The sequence below is a fragment of the Argopecten irradians genome, chromosome 7, assembly GCF_041381155.1.
Source record: "Argopecten irradians isolate NY chromosome 7, Ai_NY, whole genome shotgun sequence".
Taxonomy (NCBI): Eukaryota; Metazoa; Mollusca; class Bivalvia; order Pectinida; family Pectinidae; genus Argopecten; species Argopecten irradians.
This window is the reverse complement of record NC_091140.1, coordinates 47,008,862-47,030,494: the sequence shown is the minus strand read 5'-3', so window position 1 is coordinate 47,030,494 and position 21,633 is coordinate 47,008,862. Positions and strand designations below refer to the sequence as shown.

The window sequence follows — 21,633 nt, the reverse complement described above, 5'->3', positions numbered from 1 at the left end:
GTAAAAACTTCTGGGTGGCTGTTTTTCTTCGTGTTTATAGCGTGATTCATTACAGTTAAGAAAAAATTCTGATATTGTAGAATAAATTATTTCATGTCTCAGATTTTTGATTTTTTGATTTTACACTACTCTAATTTCAAAAGGCCTTCTTGAACTTGTTAGAGACTGAAAATCATTAAAATAGCTGTATGAATATTAATTATTACTGCTATTAGCAGAGATGCATTAGATGTTGTTTTTAATCTTGGTAAGGTATTTCCATCCCAATAAAGTATAAGTTTTCAGAAGGTACTAGAATCTCTTACAATGTTTCATAATAAAAAATCAAAATCACCATTCCAGTTTCCATCGTGCATTAATCTAGTGTTTTGTTGGTATCCTAAGGGGGTGCTACGAGTCTTTTGCCAGGCTTACAGTGAAGTGAAAATCATAATACTATAGAATGGCTATGATGTGGTTGTTTATAGAGTTGGAAAAGATACTCTGGTTACTCTGAGCATAAGGGTGGCAGTTTACAGGAGATTGTAATGTGTTATTGCTTTTTATTCACATTTGGGGTTCACAAATAAGTGTATAAGCATCTATCATGGTTTTTCTTTGCACTTTAATCCTAGGGGGTATTCATTTCTGCTTAGCGACCTTGACGTCAAAGTATTGTTGAGTATACTGATGTCATTGACGTGTTTGACTATGTTGGTATAAAGGGTTTGTACTGTTGGGTATTGTGCTAGTCCTTAAGCGGCAGGTAGTTTCGCCTAAAAGTGTTTATACATGTCGTGCCAATGGGTCAAGGGTAGGTTAAGGTTTATTGACTTTCTAAAAGCTCATTAGGGAAGTCTTTACAAAATAATTACAGGAAGACACTTTTTTACATGGATGTGTAGTGGTGGATGTTGGGGCGGGGGAAGGTCGGTACCTATGATTTAGTATGTACGCTTTAGTTTTATACGTGGAAAAATGGACGGTATACTTGAATGTGATCTACTGTGAATGATATGTTCACTGTGGACTGCTGATACGTATACTGTGTTCAATATGCTTAACAGGACAGATTTTTTGCTCTAGCATAACAATCGAATTTGTCAATAGAATAATGCTATTTGTGTATATTTTTTTTGCATAATAAAGAGAAAATTTCAAAATATACTTATGCTGTCAACATAAATGTGGCACGTGGAATCCTTGGTGCAGTTAACAGTAACATACATATAATTCAGCTGTCAATGTAAGTTCATAACAACTGTTATGTAGGCTTGTGGTCATCAATAACGGCGATATCCCTTCAAAGTTTTGTTTGTTGGAATATCCTAATAATCAGAAGGTTGGTCATGTGGTTTTTGGTAACGATTTAGGTAATAAAATGTACCACATACATTTGCACATGGCCCGATATATTGTAAGATCGAAAGTGGCTGTCCTGGGTCAGGAAATACCCTACTACTATAAATTTCTGATGAGTATCGCTGTTTCGTACAGGGCATCTTATAGATTCTTGTTCTTCAGTCAAACAATTGTGTTAAAATTTTCATTATTCTTAATGAATAACTATATTATATTTCATTTCTTGTTTATGTTTTTTATGCTTACGTATCATTTATGATCAGTTATGACAAATTTATTCAACTCAGATATCGAATCTTCCTCGCACAGGTGAGCTAAGGAATTTGAATTGCACATATTTAAGATCTGTAAGGAATTTGAGGCAGAATATGGCAAGCAGTATGTAACCCCAAATATGCATATGCATATGCATTTGGGCAAGCTGTGTTCGAGATTATGGACCAGTTTACTCATTTTGGCTTTTTAGTTTTGAGCGGTACAATGGACATCTTGGTTCCCTCCCTAATAACAATAGGTCAATAGAAATACAATTGATGCGAAGATTTAATAGAGATTCTTTTGTTTCATCAATGTCTTTTCCTGATTTGTATCAAGATGAATTCAGCAGTGTTCTAGAAAAAGCAACATGCACACAGGAAAAGGACATATTTACAGATTTTGATATACTGAAAATAGTGTATATGTCCGGTAAATGTGCACCAGTGGTTAATCAGGAATGGAATTTTACTAAACCTTATACATTTTCAAAGCAGTCAAATAAGTGTCTTAACAAAGATGACTACACAATACTGAAAGCTATGTACACAACAATTTATCCTGATTTACTTGACAGCATTAATAACATGCCAATGTCATATAGAAAATGTTCCACAATATCTCTCGGAAAAGAAGTTTTTGGGTCTTGGAAGTCTAGGCATAGAAGGTCTTCTGTAGTAATGGCATATTGGCATATACCTTGTGAAGGAACCATAGCAACTGAGGAAGGCTATGGACAATTAGTTCCTGGTGTTATTCAGGAATTTATTTTCCACAATTTGCTTGTTGGAGGTGAGAGTAAACTACATATTTTTGCTAAGATGTATTGGCTTCAGAAATTACCTGATCTGTATCGTTATCATTGTGGAAAACCAGTTGAAGTTTGGAGTAAAGATCTGTATGATGTTTGGGGTTCTTCTGCATTTCTTCCTGTTCAGCGAATTTTTTGCAAGTGTGTTAGAGCTGAAGGGAAATTGCTACAAAAAGAGGTTCACTTCATTTTCCCTTTGAGTTGTAAGTTAGGTATATGATCAAATTTTACCTACAATTGTAAACTTTGTATCAAAGACTGACTACCAGTTGCTATTAGACTATCTTAACATTTGCAAAACCAGATACAGAAGTTATTTTTATTTGTTTTTTGAAAGATACTCCACCCCCAACAAAGCAAATTGATGTTTAATAGTGTATATGTCAAATTAACACAAAAACATACATATCATTTATTTAGCTTTTGATTCATGTGTAATCAGTTTAAATTAAATTTTCAAACTTTCCAATGGTGGTTATGGTATAAAGTAAGTAACTTATGTAACTGAAGAAGATGCTTATTCATCTTTTCCTGTTTTTGGTAGAGAAAACATACCATTTGTAAGTGCTAAAGCATCTATAATTATTGGTACAGTATATCTTGATTACTTGATGACTTATAAATATCAAATGACAAACATATGAAATTCACATAATGTAATATGTAAATTTGGAATAGCAATAAATTTTGTGTAAGGAATATTAATGAATTTTGTAAAAGAATTTTATATCCATACGTATACATTTTGTACACTGAGATAAAACACCATGTGCATGGTAAGATGTGTCTCAATCTATTATATTTTTTGAAGTGTACATTGCTTGAAGTGAGCTTGTATAATATATTGTATTTAAAGAGTGTAAAATATGATTGGTATTTTGCCTAGTGCCACTGGGTAAAACACAAATGTTGCATTACAAAATACCACGCTGGAAGGGTGTATCGCCCTGTGCCACTTGGTAATACACAAATGACGCGTTACAAAACACCATGCTGGAAGGGTGTATTGCCCTGTGCCACTTGGTAATACACAAATGACGCGTTACAAAACACCATGCTGGAAGGGTGTATCGCCCTGTGCCACTTGGTAAAACACAAATGTCGCGTTACAAAATTCCACGCTGGAAGGGTGTATCGCCCTGTGCCACTTGGTTAAGCACAAATGTCGCGTTACAAAATACCACGTTGGAAGGGTGTATCGCCCTGTGCCACTTGGTAAAACACAAATGTCGCGTTACAAAATACCACGCTGGAAGGGTGTATCGCCCTGTGCCACTTGGTAAAACACAAATGTCGCGTTACAAAATACCACGCTGGAAGGGTGTATCGCCCTGTGCCACTTGGTAAAAACACAAATATCCCGTTACAAAATACCACGCTGGAAGGGTGTATCGCCCTGTGCCACTTGGTAAAAAACACAAATGTCGCGTTACAAAATTCCACGTTGGAAGGGTGTATCGCCCTGTGCCACTTGGTAAAACACAAATGTTGCGTTACAAAATACCACACTGGAAGGGTGTATCGCCCTGTGCCACTTGGTAAAACACAAATGTTGCGTTACAAAATACCACACTGGAAGGGTGTATCGCCCTGTGCCACTTGGTAAAACACAAATGTCGCGTTACAAAACACCAAGCTGGAAGGGTGTATCGCCCTGTGCCACTTGGTAAAACACAAATGTCGCGTTACAAAATACCACGCTGGAAGGGTGTATCGCCCTGTGCCACTTGGTAAAACACAAATGTCGCGTTACAAAATACCATGCTGGAAGGGTGTATCGCCCTGTGCCACTTGGTAAAACACAAATGTCGCGTTACAAAATACCATGCTGGAAGGGTGTATCGCCCTGTGCCACTTGGTAAAACACAAATGTCGCGTTACAAAATACCATGCTGGAAGGGTGTATCGCCCTGTGCCACTTGGTAAAACACAAATGTCGCGTTACAAAACACCACGCTGGAAGGGTGTATCGCCCTGTGCCACTTGGTAAAACACAAATGTCGCGTTACAAAATACCATGCTGGAAGGGTGTATCGCCCTGTGCCACTTGGTAAAACACAAATGTCGCGTTACAAAACACCACGCTGGAAGGGTGTATCGCCCTGTGCCACTTGGTAAAACACAAATGTCGCGTTACAAAACAACAAGCTGGAAGGGTTATCGCCCTGTGCCACTTGGTAAAACACAAATGTCGCGTTACAAAATACCACGCTGGAAGGGTGTATCGCCCTGTGCCACTTGGTAAAACACAAATGTCGTGTTACAAAACACCAGGCTGGAAGGGTGAATCGCCCTGTGCCACTTGGTAAAACACAAATGTTGCATTACAAAACAACAAGCTGGAAGGGTGTATCGCCCTGTGCCACTTGGTAAAACACAAATGTCGCGTTACAAAATACCACGCTGGAAGGGTGTATCGCCCTGTGCCACTTGGTAAAACACAAATGTCGCGTTACAAAATACCATTCTGGAAGGGTGTATCGCCCTGTGCCACCTGATGAAGCAGCATTTTGTAAACACCATTTATTAATGTAAATTTGTGATATAATATTTTACATTCATGTCGTATATTCAGATGTATAAATTATATGTTACATGTTGTTTTGTTCCTAATGACATGTTTCCTGCAGCTTGTAATAGAAATATCAACTTTTATGCATTCAAAATCTGATTTAATAGATATGAATAAAAATTTAAATGGATTCTTATTGGAACAAAGACTCATATATAACATAATTTGTTTCAAGACTGTAATATTTGAGGATAAAAAAAACAAATAAATTGATATTGATTAATTAAGCTTAAGTACTCTCTTGTGTTTTTTTTCTGTTTTCTTGAAGCCTTGAAATGTTTGCCAGTACTCCAGGAAAATTTCATTCATGTATTATAATGGTTATGATCAAATACAGTTATATGCAATTGGCACATTTACATGCCTAATGTGTGATGTACAAATGTACATAAATTGTACATAAAACTGTCCATTTGTCCTCGTAATCTGAAGTTTCAAGATGTAGAAGAATGATGTATATCAAATACATGTATATAAATAATGCATGTATGTATCGTTACAATAAACGTTTTGTTAACTTGTAAATACGGAAGGTAAACCTCTAATTTAGTTGTAATTAAATCCAAAGTATCTAGCAAGTATAAATGTTCATTATACATCATGTATAAAGACAATAAAATTTGATGTAAACTTTAAACTTCAAGTTTAATTCAAGTAAAAATTCTGTTAAACTCCAAGTATCACGAAAGTATAATTTCCCATTATATATTACATATAAATGCAATTAAATTCATTGTAAACTTTAAACTCGGAGTATAAAGAAATATAAATGCATATAATTTCAAGTAAACGCATCCTTTCATGCACTGGTTGTTAGAACCCTGATACTGAGATGTACAGATATAACACTCACCTACATGTATGTGTTGTTAGAACCCTGATACTGAGATGTACAGATATAACACTCACCTATATGTATGTGTTGTTAGAACCCTGATCGTGAGATGTACAGATATAACGCTCACCTACATGTTATGTGTTGTTAGAACCCTGATACTTAGATGTACAGATATAACACTCACCTACATGTTATGTGTTGTTAGAACCCTGATACTTAGATGTACAGATATAACACTCACCTACATTTATGTGTTGTTAGAACCCTGATCGTGAGATGTACAGATATAACACTCACCTACATGTATGTGTTGTTAGAACCCTGATCCTGAGATGTACAGATATAACACTCACCTACATGTATGTGTTGTTAGAACCCTGATCGTGAGATGTACAGATATAACGCTCACCTACATGTATGTGTTGTTAGAACCCTGATACTTAGATGTACAGATATAACACTCACCTACATGTATGTGTTGTTAGAACCCTGATACTGAGATGTACAGATATAACACTCACCTACATGTATGTGTTGTTAGAACCCTGATACTGAGATGTACAGATATAACACTCACCTACATGTATGTGTTGTTAGAACCCTGATCCTGAGATGTACAGATATTACGCTCACCTACATGTATGTGTTGTTAGAACCCTGATACTTAGATGTACAGATATAACACTCACCTACATTATGTATGTGTTGTTAGAACCCTGATCATGTGATGTACAGATATAACACTACTCACCTACATGTATGTGTTGTTAGAACCCTGATCGTGAAATGTACAGACATAACACTCACCTACATGTATGTGTTGTTAGAACCCTGATCCTGAGATGTACAGATATAACACTCACCTACAGGTATGTGTTATTAGAACCCTGATCCTGAGATGTACAGATATAACGCTTACCTACATGTATTTGTTGTTAGAACCCTGATCCTGAGATGTACAGATATAACACTCACCTTTCTGAGTTGGTAGAATACTGATACTGTGACTGAGTCTCGTTAGTAAGGTTTCCTCCTGGCTTTTTATTCTACAATCCTCAGTAGAAAATCCAAGCTAGTCAAAGATCTCCTCAAGAGTTCCCACAATGCTATTGCTCTTACATTCTCGGTAACCAAGGCGATATATACACTAATGTTGATAAGTGTAGCGGAGTGTAGTGCGATCACCCGTGGGTCTCCGACGATGTTGCTCTTAAAAGTCTCACTGCACGTCTACATGGCAGGAAAGAAACACATACATGTAACTTAACAAGAGGCCGATGGGCCTTAACGGTCACTTGAGTTTGAATATATTAATATATAAAGAAACAAATAATGAAACAAATAAAAGACATGTAAACACTATATACTGGCTTTATTACTGGGCTTTGAAGTTGGTCAGTGATTTATAAATTTGACTTTTTAGACTATGAAGAGTATTTGCTTTCATCAAACCTGTGAACTCGTACCGTGGCCAACATGAGAACACATAGTCAGCTGGTGAACCCACAAAGGAATGCACCAAATCCAAATAAACCTAAAGTGAATCCAGTCTCTGCCTCCTCATCGCGCCCTGCCAAATCTGGCTCCTCATCTCACAAACTCTAAAATATTTACAAGTGTTATGTATGTGAAATATTCCTGGTGTAAAGCTAAGAAAAAGCTTACCAAATATGATGTAAACATCTTAAGAGTTTTATATTTGTATTCATTTTATTGACACGGTATGATAAATGCATTCCCAGTAGTACTACATAATGTATAAAATGGTATGAGAATGTATTCAATGTACTTACATGCACTATAAAACTATTGGCCTTCTATGTTCCACGCTATTACATTCAATTCATGGATACTAACTTATATACTTACTGATTAATTTTCTACAGTTCAGTCACTGTAAAAAAATACAAATTGATATAAAATATATGTACAAAATGAATCATGCACATGAATAAGTATTATTTTACTTTCTAAATACATGATACAATTTGTAAACCATTTTTTTTCTTCTCGCATAATTATTTACCAAATACCTTTATATGTGCATTAACTTATTTATATATATCAACATGTACTATTATGCTGATACATGTGGCTGTAGATTTAGAATATATAGTAGATATATATAAATCTGTATTACCAGCTCTTATTTATTACGTTACTATACACTTATACACTACGTATATATGGTTTCAGTGACCCTACATCTGAAAAGTTTCAAAAAAAGTTTATATAAAAGCACATATAATATTTACATAAATACAGGTTTATCACAATCTTTGTTGATAGAATCTTACTCATGTACACAAATTATTGTTGATAAATAATATTAGTATGAAATCACCCCCTCCTCCCCTTCGAAATATGTAAATGTACAGCTATATGTCATAATTCAGGAATATATTATGTTAGAATCAGTTATATCATATTCGGAATATCTACATGCATGATTATTGGTGTTTTTTCTTTACATGTGTATATTATACATAAAATCTTAGTAATCCGCATGTAACTTATAAATAACGGTACAAATAATGAATGTCCTCTGCACATTTGGAAATATTGTGTATTTAGTTCCGGTAACGTAGGCATGTATATGAGCTGGTCATGGACACGCTATGTCGTAATGTAAACACTTGGTTGTTTATTTACTTCGTTTCCGCTACTAGTGCACGCGTTACCCGATATTATGGTGAAAACACACACGTGTGATGCACACAGGGCTAACGTGTACATGTATATTACACTGTATCCAAAGATAATCATGCCCAATAACAACAAAAGGTAAACAAACTATTGACCTCCAAAGATGGGTAATTTATTATTATCCAGTTGCATTGATATATTCAACTAGGCAAGATTAGTGTTTTGTGATATCAGTAAAGCATTTGACAGGGTTTGGCATGACGGACTTATATATAAATTGAAAAAATATGGTATAAATGTTAATAATTCAAAATGGCTTTCTAATTATTATGTTGATAGGCAGCAAAGAGTAATTATTGGTGGATATAAATCAATGTGGAAAGCTGTAACAGCCGGAGTACCTCAAGGCTCAGTACTTGGACCATATTTATTTCTCATATATATAAATGATTTGGAAAATGAAATTTATTCAAATGTCAAATTTTTCGCAGATGATACTTTTCTATTTGTACTGATAGATAATGATCAGGTAGCTGCAGCTGAAATACTAAATAATGATTTGAATAGAATATCTATATGGGCGAATAAATGGGGAATTCTTTTTAACCCAAATAAAACAGAAGCACTTTTAATTTCAAATAAACATAATGCTGATATACTTCATCCTGACCTTATTTTCATGAATAATACTGTAACCAATGTAAATAAACATAAACACCTTGGAGTTATTTTGAATAATCATGGGACATGGTCTAACCATATACATTTTATATTTGAAAATACCTACAAAAAATAAATGTATTAAGATCACTTAAGGTTAATCTTGATAGGAAAACATTAGAAATTCTATACAAATCATATATACGCCCTAACCTTGAATATGCAAGTGTTGTATGGAATAATTGCAATCAAACGGAATCCGAACTTTTAGAATCTATCCAACTTGATGCTGCTAGAGTCATCTCTGGTTTACGCAGAAGTACTAGTCATGCTGTTATCTATAATGAACTTGATTGGGACACTCTCAAAAAACGTAGAATTGATCAACAACATCTGTTATTTTTTAAAATAATTAATCATGAAACCCGTGACTATCTACTTGAACACATTATACCTTTTATTATTGATCATAGTCAAGTGTCTCATGATGTAAGACATCAACGTATATTTCAAACCCCCATTTGTAGGTCTTCCATGTATTTTAAAAGTTTTTATCCCTATATGATGTCTTGGTGGAATAAACCTGACTGTGTCTTCTATGATATGGGTTCAATAAGCGAACTCAAAAGGAGCCTTACCCGTCATGCCATCCCCGTCAATGTTGATGATAAATGTACTGATGCTTTTAAGTATGGTGGAACTAGGTATTTTAATATCATTATGTGTCAACTTCGTAATCGAGCAAGTCAGCTAAATTCTGCTCTCTATAAAGACCATCTTTCTAATAGTCCATCCTGTATTTGTGGATACTCTACTGAAGATGTTGATCACTTCTTTCTCTTCTGTCCTAGATATGCAGTCCAACGTCAGAGCTTGTTAACTTCTCTGTCTCATTTACAACTTGACATCCAATTAAACCTTCACCTGAATCTAGACCTGAATCTTTCCCAACATTTACATATGAATGTTGACAATCTAACAAAGGGAAGTAATCACCTTAGCCATGAGATAAATTCAACCCTGTGTGCCTGTGTCCAAACCTTTATTGAATCATCTGGCAGACTTTGAGCCCACCATAATTATTATATTAACATTATAACATTTATACCTCTCTTATACAAGTATATATTAAAATTTAGCAAAATAATCCATACTGTATTATCCAATATTATATGAATATTAACATGTTTATAACTTCTTATACAAACATAATCTAACTGTTTCATGAAATATGAAGAATGAATAGTATTGGAGGATTTAGATATGTATATTCAACTATTTTGTCTGCAGGTATGCCTTGGTTACTATATTCTCAAATATATCCATACCATAACTCAACCATTTGTCTCTCAAATTTGTATTAAACTATTGATATTACATTTTATTATAATGAATTATCTAGATATAATATTACAAGTTTAATCCTTTGTCTGTACCAAGTTCTTTGACAGGAGTAGATCATAGGTAAACCCTTATAACACTCATTTTTTTATATTACATTATGTATAAACCCATTTTCTCCAATGTTATAATTAATTTATATGCATATGTTTTAATATACTCCCTCAGTATGGCTCTTTCTCTGGACATTCCTGACTAAGATCAGTACTCAGTGGTAACACTATGGACTTTATAGTACTGCCCGGTCACTAGGAATGGCTTGTGCGGGAGTGATATTGAGAGATCCAAATTCAAATTAAATTCAAATCAATATCAACTGATTTAAATCAAGGAACTGTATATATTGAACTGATATGAATCCATTATAAATTTCAACTTATCATTTTCTGGCTATACAGTATCCACATTTTAACTATAAACAAAAACATAGGTATGCATATATGCATGTATTTATATATACTTAACATGCTTTGTATACCTGCTCATTATTGGAGTGTTACCATAGTATTACTTACAAGTGTATCCTAAATATATATATTTAATTTCAATATTGTCTGTAAAATTACATATATTATATATATGATTTGGAGATGTACATGTATGTATCCACAGGGAGAGGGCTTATATAGGCATAGCCTGCTGCACAATCCCTATTAATTCTAATGATTTAATAAAAATATTTTGAAATGAAATAAAATGAAATTTATAAATTTGACTTTTTAGACTATGAAGAGTATTTGCTTTCATCAAACCTGTGAACTTAGTAGAATTTTTTTAAACTTCAGTCATTTTGACACTGTTTGGTCCCGCCCTTCTGGTCCCCCAGGAGGGTCATCGAGGACCGATATGGATGTTAAAATGCTATACCTCAAGCTAATATTTCTAATCACGTTTGACTCATTTCCTATGAAAATTGAGCAAATAATGTTCATAAATGTACATGTGTTTTTTCCTATATAAACTTGACCCCTCCCCAATGGGGTTACGAGACACCCCAGGGTCATAAAACTCAGAATTTAAAAAAAACACCTTAAGACCTTTCCATCTATTATTATTTGATTCTAACATTTCCATAAATTTATAAGATTTTTTTTATAGTTTTAGCTTATTTGACCTTTTTGGCCCCGCCCCTCTGCCGCTAGAGGGTCAGCCAGGACCAATATGGATATTATATTGATTTTAAAATGCTACCTCAGGCTAATCATTCGAACCAAGTTTGACTTATTTCCTATGAAAATTGAGCAAAAAATGTCCATAAATGTATTCTCCTATGTAAACTATAGTAAACTTGACCCCCTCCCCAGGGGGAAATGAGAGAACCAAGGGTCATATAATTCACAATTCACCGTATTCATAAAACACCTTAAGACCTTTCCATCTATAAAGTGTATTTGATTCTACCATTTCAAAAATTTTAGAAGAAGATTTTTGAAGTTTTAGCCAGGGGGTCGACCAGGACCAATATAGATATGATGTTAAAATGCTATCTAAGGCTAATAATTCTAACCAAGTTTGACTCATTTCCTATGAAAACTGAGCACAAAATGCTCATAAATGTGTTTTACCTATGTAAATTATAGTATGCTTGTCACCCTCCCCAGGGGGAAACGAGCGACCCCAGGGTCATATAATTCACAATTTTTGTAAGGACTTTAAGACCTTTCTATCTATGAAAAGTATTTGATTATACCAGTTCCAGAATTTCAGACGAAGATGACCCCGCCCCTAAGGCCCGTGGGGGTCAGTCATAGAAAATTTGTTAATAGGATTTAATGGTCATCTCATACTGATAACTCTGACACCATTTGACTCATTTGCTATTACAAATGATCAAATAATGCTCAAAAATGTGTAAAAAAAAACTATGGGGGAAACGAGCGACCCCAGGGTCATATAATACACACTTTTTGTAAAGGACCTTAAGACCTTTCTATCTATGAAGAGTATTTGACTCTACATCTATGAGTAGAGAAGAAGACTTTTGAAATTTTGGTCAATGTTACCCCTTTTGGCCCCTCCCACAGCCACCTAAGGGGTGGGGACCATATAATTCACAATTTTGATTGGCCTTATGCCTTAGAAGGTTTGCGCAATTTTTTTATTGAAATTTCTTCAGCAGTTTTGGGGAAGAAGTCGAAAATGTTAATTGTTTACGGACAGAAGACGGACGATGCACCACGCACGACGGACAAAAGGCGATTAGAATAGGTCAGGTGACCCAAAAATATAGCATTCTGATCTATCATATTTATCTCTCTTTGTTCATCACCTTATAAGTGCTACTTCTCAAACTTATCTAAAGTGAATAGTCGGGCAAAGGATGGCTAAAGTTCGTAAATATTTTAAAATAATATCCAATTTAATTTGTTTTGAAATAGGAAAAAAATCCTATCAAAATCGCTATGCATACGAAGGAAAAAACGTTGTCTCGGCTGGCTATGTCTGTGTTGACATTCCCACACAGACTTGTTTTCAGAATTATTTTTTAAACTATATTTCAATGGTCAAACTGGATAATGTAAGCAGAACTTGACGGTCGTTTTGATATATAAGAACTTTTGGAAGGTCAACGAATGTATTTAGACTGGTTTCATTGCCCGACTATTCACCTTAATCATATGATTTAAATTCTTTTACATATGAACCTGTCCTCAGTCAACGATGCCTTTATATTGCTATCAGTCAATGTTTTGTTCACAACATTACACATACCAGGTGAGTGATACACTTGTTCCCCCTAATGTATATACTACCTTGACAAACGTGTCTAGACTCGTCTCAGTCTTCATACAGGTACCAATTTACAACTATACACTCAATTAGTCTTGTGGGTAGTAATGGATTCCCAACCAGGATCTGAAATAAAACACCGAAATCCATACTTATGCAATTTATATTGTTATTTTAGTAACAGGGGAGAAGAAAATGAAGCTGAATGCTCTACTGCTGAGCTACATGTAACTGGTTACGATTGACCCAGTCTCATCACACTATATACACTCTTCCCTCCCTTTTCAAAGTCTTTGCCCTCAAACACATATGAGACCCTTATACCACCACCGTGGTTATTTCAGTTGGGCAGAGTCTTGAATTCGACATCCTGATCTCAACATCTAGTGACAATTTGAACTCCCTGATAAAACAGGTGTCTTAAAACTGCTATAAACCAATGTTTGATTCTCCAGGTACTCATTATAATTTACCAGATAGTTAAGCTTTCTTTCACTATTATAATCTATTAACCCGTATAACATTTGCATCTAAATAAGGATTTGATAATATACTGAATTGAGCTAAAGAGGGCACCTGCTGTAATAAGGGCACCCCTGCCTTTTTTATTCTTAAAAAAATGATGCAGTGTCTAGCTTGTATCATAAATACACAAAGCGCTTACCTTTCTTTTGAATTTCATTTCCTAACCGAGTTTAACAAAATATATCCGTATCTTAATACCCACTTAACATTTAAGAATATTTTCGGGAAAATATAACATTAGAAATACATTTCCGGGTATGTTTTGGTTTCCTTTTTAGAAAACTAAAATGGGTTGCTTTGAAGAATTTTGACTAATGAATCATGGCCAGATACTTAATTGCCAAATTAAAGGTGAATTATTTCATTTTGTATATCATTCATATTTCTTTTAAATTCACAAGAACGCTAGCCGTTAACATCAATAAAACTTCATGTAATGTATCAGACTTTAGTAAGTCTTCGTAAGCCCAAGCCTAACAGCAAAACAGCCACAGATTTTTCCGATATTAGATAGTTTTGTAGCAGGGTCATTTTTATGACGTCAATATTATATTTATTAACTTTATTTACTCTATCTTAGTATAGTTACAATAACTTTATTTACTCTTTTATAGTTACAATAACTTTATTTACTCTATCTTATTATAGTTACAATAACTTTATTTACTCTATCTTAGTATCGTTACAATAACTTTATTTACTCTATCTTAGTATAGTTACAATAACTTTATTTACTCTATCTTTGTAAAGTTACAATGTTCTTATACATTGTATAATGGTCTATTTCATTTTCTGAGTGTACGTCCTGTATAGTCACATACTTGTATATATACATAGTTTTAATTAAGAATATATAATAGTCTTTTAGTTATCTGTCTTACGACTTACTAACACCCTTTACCTGTGCCCCCTTGACGTCACACTGGTCACTTAGACACGTGACAGATGTTGCGCGCGATAGAACAGACATTTTTTAAATTAGACGAACAGAATTAAACTAGCAACTAGCATATAAACCTGCATGTAAGTATTTGATCCCCATAATCCATTTTGGCACAATTTCTCTTAACACTGATTTCACTCCATGTTGATATAAAAAGATCTACAGTGAATGCTTATATTTATTATATTTTATACATTTTTCATTATATTAAGATATATTTACATTTTGTCACTGCGACTCCCATTACTCTAATGATAATCTTGATCTGCATTATGAGCCAATAAATGCAGCCTAGACTTGGCGTAGTAATATCTACATAAATAGATGTGAGCCTTGTTTACGGACACCATGTTAGTCAGCGCGGGAAAACTGACAATGTAGTCGAATGAACCAATTTGGTGATGAAACTTATGAAAAAATCTTTTGAATGTCTGGATAATTGAAATTAAACTGAAAAGCTATTGGAAAACATAGTTATTTTGTTATCTTTTCAATTTTATAGGGACTATTTTTATCACATTGAACTTGGCTGTTGAGGTTAAATGACTGAAGCACTTGAAAGGTTAACGGGCGCTATTCTATTTTTATGCCACCCAGATTGCATTTATATCTCCAATAAATGCAATCTAACAATCCTTTAATTGTTAAATATAATCGACCATCAGGTGTACTCACCAGGATGCCCTTATCTCGATTTGTAATTTATAAAGTAACCCTTTGTATATCTTTTACCTAATGTAATAGAATATTCTTGTTTTATCCTAGGTAGATTCGAACCAACACATTATATGGTATCGGCACATCTAAGTGGTACTGATCATGTGCCACAGGCAAAGCGCCCTGTGTCACACCAGGTGAGATAAGTTTTACATTACAAATAGTTTACTGTTATGTTATATACATAGTGTATACACTCTTAGATAGTGTATACACTCTTACATTATATCGTTCCTGTATGTAAATCCATAAACAGTTTAATATATCAACCTGTTCATTAAGATAATTATATAAATGTTCGTATGTAATATGTATTAGTATTGTCAGTAATGTGTGTCAGATGGTTATTCTTTCATTAGCCATGTATATGTATTTCATTCTCTTAACTAGAGTTTTAATGTTGTTACAGGGTGCGTCATAATATTTGAACATATTCGTTCTTGGTCCTGACGTTCGATATGGAAGGAAAGAACTTGCATGGTTAATCAGTGTTTCTTGTGTTCCATTACCGCTAGTCTGCAACAGTTAGAATATCAATGACCTGGACTGGCACAGTCGACGTAGTAGTCGTCAGCCATATTATCAATAGTCTCTGTTAGAGTCGCGGCTTTCAGATAGCTCAATGTTAATGTTGTACACATTCACAACCTGCTTGAGCAACATCAACATCGCTCTGATTTAACCTTCAAACATTGGTTCATCGTGATGGCTGACAGGTTAACGCATTCCCTTTCACTCCAGTATTCTATCTAGACAACAAGGTCCACGTGCTATAAAACATTAAAGGATTTTCGTGGGGAAACTAGCTATAGTATGTTTTAAAGTTTGTGACAGTTCCCTTTGAAGAGACCACTGCCTAGCTGCAAGCTTTATGGCTATAGTCTGTTTCAAATAACTTAAGAAATAATAAACTTAGTAAGGGGGCCACAATCACCAGTTACCCGCACCCTGCCTCCTCTTTAGGTCAAATACGGTATTTACCTGTACTATCCCAATAAGGATTTGATCATGTAGTTGCGTGTACAATTCCAATATGGATCTAATTATTAATTTACCTGTATTATCCCAATATGTATTTGATAACCTATTTACCTTTACTATCTCATTATGGATTTGATAATATATTTACCTGAACAATCTCATGTATTTAACAATTTATTAACATGTATAAAATAACTATGTCAACATATATATATATATATATATTATATACTTTTTACCTTTAAAAGAAGGTTTTCTGCATGCTGTAAGGCATCCAGACTTAATTCCAGACAACATTGAGGAGAGAGATACAGCGACAAAGACTTGATGTGTCGGTCTAATTTCCCCTGTATGGTCGCGCAGGGTACCGAAAAGTATACAATAACACGTATCAATACATACAATACCGATATTATCAAATCTTTGAGGTTCAATTGTCTGTTTTCAAGCAAAACAAGTAGAGAAATTTTAACTAAATGGTGTTACTTGTTATGTAAAAAACAAACAAATTTTTGCTTTTACATGTAAGACGGGAAAAACATAGTCTAACCCTATACATGCATAATGAAAATTATATGACATGACCATTTGTAAGTATATCACATATCATTTCAAACCTCAAGTATTCATATCATGCCACCCTTTAGTATTCGGTATGAAAGCTGAAAGGAGGGTGATATTGATTGGTCATGTAAATACATTGTATAATTAAAGATTATTTAACTTTAATAGATTTTTTTCCTGTTATGGAGCTATAACACAAAAATCTTAGTGTTCTCTAAATAAAAAAAATCTATTCAAATTAATCCTCATATTAATTCAATTTGTTATTACGACGTAATCTCTGCTAATCTGAAGCAACATTACAAACGGCGACGCCATCTTTTCCTTTATGGGCTGATAAAGTGAATTTTTCAGCCAATGGAAATGCTCGTTACAAGCAAAATTGAAATGTAATAACAATAGCCCGAGATACTCTGGCCCTGACACAAGCCTTTGGTTTAGGGCCGGAGTGCACTGCTATATCAAAACGTGGAATAAGCCGACACCGTTTGGTATCGGGCCGGTCATTTCGGATTCAGACTAACCACAGAGAAGCACCACTAACTTTGTTTTTTTCAACAAATGAAATAATCATTTACCCAAATATAGCAATCCGTCGAGATTAAGGCAATTTTAAATACTATTAGAAAATGCTGACGACGGGAAATTAAAGTTGCAAAGAAGAAACTACTGTGTTGACACCATAGAATGTGCAAGTATGATAAAATGGATGGCTATGAGTAGATAAATTAGTCATTTATTGAAAAGACCTAGGTAAGTGGTGATTGTCTGTATAACAATGAAAATACCTTGCCAAATGCTGTCAATTGTGAACTACATAAAATCTAGAGTCTTAGATCTATGATTTCTATGGACGGGAGGGAGGTAAAAAAAAGTCCTCGCCGAGAACTACTCCAACAATGTTAGAGGTATAGCACGACGAGACACTTTTGGATCATTACGTCGTGTCTAACCTCTAACTTCCGATAGGCCATTTACCCGATGCTGATAACATTTTCAAAGTTTGGATTGCGACAATATAAAACGTTTAAATCATATTTAAATCGTCATAAATGTCAAATACCTACCTCTTTTTCATAAATCAACAAGTTTTTTTTGCAAAATCAGCCGTAAGATCCATCTAAAACAAATATTTACATCTCCTAACGTAAACTTCCATGACCCAGACAAAACTTCATGATTAAAGCGATCCGCCCGGTAAATAGAAAAAACGAATTGCATAGTCCCCAAAACGCTTGATCTGCCTTTACTTTTACTTGCATTCTGCCCGCTTGAATTCACGTTCCGTTTTTTGTAGTAACCAGCCGCCATATGTAAAACTAGGTCAAAATGTTACTGAAAAGATTCATCATATCTAATCCGCTAAAATACTATTTTATGAGGCCTCAAGTTATGAGTTTCCTTGACAAATGGGATAATTAATTCCTAAACTGTAAGTACACATCAATGTTATCACTGTTAGAGCTATAAATATTGATACTATTGCACTTTTTATTCCGCCTTCATCTGACGTCGGAAGCTACATCAAAGAAATGACCCTTCGGAAATGGGAGTCGACAGTCAGCAAAATAACGTCCGATAAAAACACGGCTGACCAGTCGACTCTCATGTTATGGGAGTAGCCGAGAACTTGCTAGCCAGCCAGGTTAGATAGAAACCGGTGCCAACTCTAACCGCCTTAGGAGCAGCTTGTAAAGGTTGCGTTCGACCAAAATACAATTTAATTCATAAATTTTCACTTTGATCATCACTTCACCCAATGTATAGAAATAAGCAACAAAATACCAAACCAACTGGGCGGATACATTTATTAGGTTATCTCAACCAATGAAAAGAAAGGTACATACAAATCCACAAAACCACCAAGAAGTATATAATACAACCTGATAGTAATAGTGATATAATTGGAGAAAAAAAATACAAATAACTTTACCCCAGCCCAGGTAGTTTGGTGTATGGGAGAAAGAAAAGGATGATAATAATAATAATAATAATAACAATGATGAGGTGACGTCACGTAGTGAGTGGACAGTCGAAGATTTTTTTGCTCTGCAAAAACTATAACAAAACACCTTTTCGAGATGACTTCAAAAGTTCATGTTTGGCTTTGTTTTGTTATGTAGAACAGACTTTCGGAATATTGGATTGATTTTGGAAGTGATATTCTAAAAAGTGTTATTTGAAGCAACTAACTTTTTGAATATGGACTGAATCGCTACGGTGACTACTACTCACCTCACACTATACATGTACATGTAGCTACAAAGATTTACCTGGATCTCTATATACCTGTAAAGTTGTTTTGGAGTATTGTCAGCTTAACTATGCCACTACCTACTCAAGAAAAAGCTGGAGGAATGACGACGAGGGGAGGTTCTACAAGTAAACCTGATAAACGCCAAAGTGGATGTGGTAGCAAAGTGAAAGATAACACGAAATTACCTTGATAGGCAGATCAAACAACTAAAAACGGACATACACGCAGAAAACAAAGAAATCACTGAACGTCTAGAAGGAAGAATTTACGAGTTAGAAACGAACAATGAAGATCTCCTGAAGACAGTGGTCAGTCTAGAGAAAGAAATAGAAAGTCTACATGCAGCGAGAGATAAGACAGAAATCAAGCTTAACGACCTGGAGCAGCATGGAAGAAAAGATTCACTTAGAATTCTTGGACTAGAGGATAAATCAGAAAATGAATCCGTGGAAGAATGTGTCGAGAAAATAGTGAGATTTGTAACGGACAAATTAGAAGTCAGTCTGAATAAGAATGACATTAATATAGCTCACAGACTGGGAAATTTCACTCGAACGAAGCCTAGGAACATAATTGTGAAATTCACGTCAGGAAGGAAAAAACATGACATTATACGTGCACGTAAGAAATTTCGGGGTAGTGGGTAAGTCATATTTGAGGATCTTACGCGGAATGACCAGCAGATACTGAAAGACGCGTTTCGTCTGAAGTGTGTCAAAAATACATACAGTATTAATAGGAAATTATTTGCGGTACTAACTAACGGAAAAAACCGCAGACTTTTTATGGACACACCATTGAGCGAGGAATACCTCATGAACAAGGGAAACTTTAGGAGACTGTGATTGTGTTTTCAAGATAATTAACTGGCTTTTGAAGAAGGTTGGTAAAGACATTTAAAGGCATTTTGAGGTGCCGCCAACCCGTGTACATTGAACATCATAGTTTCTTTTCATATCGGATAATTCATATATTAAACGTGTTCTTTCCTTGTTTGTTTTAATTTTGTGTGAAAAATGTGAGATAGTGATTGATTCCTATGGATTAATTATGGAAATTCTCTGACACAACCGGTAAGTGTACATATTTACGTACATTTCATTAATTTATTCTCAATACGGTACCGTATTCTTATTTATTTATTGTATTGTTTCTTAGGATACAGTATATTGTATAATTTGACTGCTTAGTGGTCAGCGTTTATGTTGTATCCCTTCATATTGTTAAGTATATATATATGAATCAGAATATTTTTCTGAATATAGCGTAATATCCTCCTACTAAAAAATCAATGTAAACGCCGGTTTTTTGTAGCGTATGTTTCTTTTATTACATGTAGTTATCAGTTGTAAAATCCGGAAATTTCTCTCACTCGGAACAACACGGACAGGATCTAGGTGTTGCATATATAATTAATGATATGTTCCGAGTAGATTTTTTTTTTTTTTTTTTTTTTTTGTTAGTATATGACTTCCGGTGTTATGGCGGGTGCTGGAGATCCGACACAATAAGGATAGATTGTGAGTTGGGTAGTGGTCAAAGACCTCACCTTATTGAATGATTTTATTTATTATGTTCTTTCTATTACTCATCTTTCTTCCTTTCCCTGTGGTTCTCTTCTTTCTCTTAACTCCTTATTTCTTCCTTTGGATCCGAGATGGTAGAATCTAAACTTACAACTGTACAACGGTAAAGTGGAAGCTGTATTTCGGCAAATGTGCAAGGGCTTTCGAACAGAGAAAAGCGTAAAGATGTGTTTTTTCATATTTGAGAGTTACCAATTATAATATCTTTTGTTTACAAGATACACACTTCTTACAGGATAACGAGGATTTTATTAGGAATGAATGGTGGTATGAGTCTTATATTTCGTCTTTTCTTGCAAATTCTCGAGGGGAAGCTATCCTTCTGAATAATAATTTTGAATGCAAAATTCACAAAGAAAAAAAAAGATATGTCAGGAATTTTTTTAGCATTAGACATAGAAATAGAAGGTTCACACATTACACTTATAAATATTTATGGCCCGAATCAAGATAGTGCAGACTTTTTGTCTAAAATATCTGACGTTATAGAAGACTTTGATTGTACCCATACTATTATTTGTGGTGATTTTAACCTTGTTTTGAAAGCCGAACTCGACTATGACAACACATATAAAGATATAAATAATCCAAAAGCCAGAGATAAGGTTTTAGATATAATTGATAAATTTGGTCTTGTAGATGTTTTTAGAGAACAACATGAAAATGTTAGGAGATATACATGGAGGAAAAAGAACCCAGTAAAACAAGCACGTTTAGATTTTTTTTTTTTTTTTTTTCAAGTTGCTACAAGTTTTATTATAACCAAATGCGATACAGCATACAGATATCAATATAAATACAATGTT

At 34.4% G+C, this 21,633-nt stretch overlaps 1 long non-coding RNA gene across 1 annotated transcript in view; it reads right to left on the bottom strand.

The window, feature by feature from the left end:
• The window catches only part of LOC138326967 (uncharacterized), a 33,177-nt gene extending 26,145 nt beyond the window's left edge, over positions 1–7,032 (bottom strand). Inside the window, exon 1 of the long non-coding RNA XR_011208992.1 lies at positions 6,793–7,032. This is a non-coding gene — a long non-coding RNA (uncharacterized lncRNA). The remainder of the gene's footprint in view (positions 1–6,792) is intronic.
• Positions 7,033–21,633: the final 14,601 nt, after the last annotated feature.